The sequence below is a fragment of the Ranitomeya variabilis genome, chromosome 4 (genome assembly GCF_051348905.1).
Source record: "Ranitomeya variabilis isolate aRanVar5 chromosome 4, aRanVar5.hap1, whole genome shotgun sequence".
Classification (NCBI taxonomy): Eukaryota; Metazoa; Chordata; class Amphibia; order Anura; family Dendrobatidae; genus Ranitomeya; species Ranitomeya variabilis.
The window spans coordinates 454396802-454399059 of NC_135235.1; positions in this window are offsets into that span (position 1 = coordinate 454396802).

Genomic DNA, 2258 nt, shown 5'->3' on the forward strand with positions numbered 1-2258 from the left:
TGGGGGATGTTGCGGCAGCACAGATGTTACAGTTCTCACAGATGAAGCGGGTTCCCCAGGGATCCTATGGTGTGTGGCCAAGATGATGGTTTTGCCGATGAATAAATGGAGGAGACAAGTTGTAAGTCTTTACCTGATTTACTGCAGATGGTTGGCCACAGTCCAGGGCACCGGCAAGGTACATTAGGAGTCCAGGCAGGCCAGAGACAAGCGGAATCCCCTTGGCAGGTCAGGTAGAAGCCTTCCACTCTGCGCTTGCTGTAACTGAGGTCCCTGCTTCCACTAAGTGTTCCCAGCAAAGTCCTAATTCGTTCCCCTGTCCTGGGACAGGTACCTGTATGGTAGGCAGCTTGAGCCGTGCTTACTGGGGTCTTTTCACGGAGACTCCAGGCTCCAAGGTGCTGCTGTACCACAGGTGAATATGGGCAAAGTCCATGTAATCCTCTGCCCTCCAATTCTGCTCTACTGTATGTCTTAGTACTCCACAAAAGCCTCTTGCTCCCGGTACCCGACTACTGCGCACTGACTCCCTGGAGGGATAGTCTTAGCCTATTGTAGTCCTGTATCTCCACTGTGCTCCTTCCCTGTCTGTCCTTGCTCACAGACTTTCTGTACAGACTAAACTGATTCCGCCTCCAAACCAGGATCTTTATCCAGGGAAGCTGCCCTAAAACAGGGTTTCGAGCTCCCACTCCTGGCCTGGATTTGGAAGGTGTTGTGTGTGTGATAACCTGCCAAAGGGAATCTCACTTGTATCCAGGCATAGCACTACCCTCCCCGAGAGGAAGGCAGCACTACTGTGCTACCCGAACTCCTGGGGTGCCACATTTCCAACTTATCCAGATCCAGTATTGACTGCTTTACATAGTTTTGTATCATGTGCAAATATTGATATTTTACTGTGTAAACCTTCTACCAGATCGTTACTAAATATGTTGAAGAGAATAGGTCCCAACACCGACCCCTGCGGTACCCCACTGGTCACAGTGACCCAGTTAGAGAATATACCATTTATAACCACCCTCTGCTTTCTATCACTAAGCCAGTTAGGATAAAATGAATGGTACAATTTGTTATGCAATTTTTCCTGAATACGCAAATACCCGATAAGCTGTCAAAAACTACTTTTAAGGTACAGTGCAAAGCCTGTAAGAGCAAGAGAGCCATATTGGAGTTCAGATATTGCTAGTATGGTTTACAGGTGCCATGACCCACTGGAAGAGCCACTAAGGTGCCAAAACATAAGTGACCCTATTTTACAAACTACACCTCTCAGTGAATTCATATATGGGTGCAGCGGTCATATTGACACCACAGGTGCATCATAGAATTTTATACCATTGGGCAGTGAAAAAAAAAATTACATTGTTATCCGAAAAATTTAGTTTTAGCCCCAGATTTTACATTTTCACATGGGTAAATTGGTTCAAATGGCACCAAAATTTGTCATACAATTTCTGTTGAACGAGGCAGTACCCCAAATGTGGCTGTATAGTACTCATTCCTCGTGCAGTATAAGCACTACCACATTTATATAGTTTTTTATGTTTGGCTGATGTTACACACTAAAACATGTTTGGTTTGCGCATCACTATATTTTGAGAGCTATAAATTTCTGCCGACAAAGTCATGTTAGGCCGTGTTTTTTGCTGGACGATTTGACATTTTTATTGCTTATACCATCCCTAACCCATCTCTTCAACCTATCACTAACTTCTGGTACCTTCCTCTCTGCTTTCAAGCATGCCACAATCACATCTATCCTTAAAAAGCCATCCCTTGACCCGAGCGCTATGTCCAGCTATCGCCCCATATCTTTGCTCCCATTTGCTTCCAAACTCCTTAAGCAGCACATTCAAGCTGAACTTTACTCTCACTTTGCATCTAAATCGCTCTTTGACAACCTACAATCTGGCTTCCGTTCCCACCATTCCACTGAGACTGCCCTGACCAAACTTACTAACAACCTACTTACAGTTAAAGCTATCAGACAATTCTCTATACTCCTCCCTCTAGACCTGTCCTCTGCCTTCGACACGGTTGACCACTGCCTTCTACTACAGATCCTCTCTTCCTTTGGTGTCAAAGACCTTGCCCTATCCTGGATCTCCTCATACCTTACCAACCGCACATTTAGCGTTTCCTACTCCCACACTAACTCCTCATCTCGCCCTCTCTCTGTTGGTGTCCCTCAAGGCTCTGTCCTAGAACCCCTTCTCTTCTCAATCTATACCCTTGGCCTGGGACAACTCATAAAG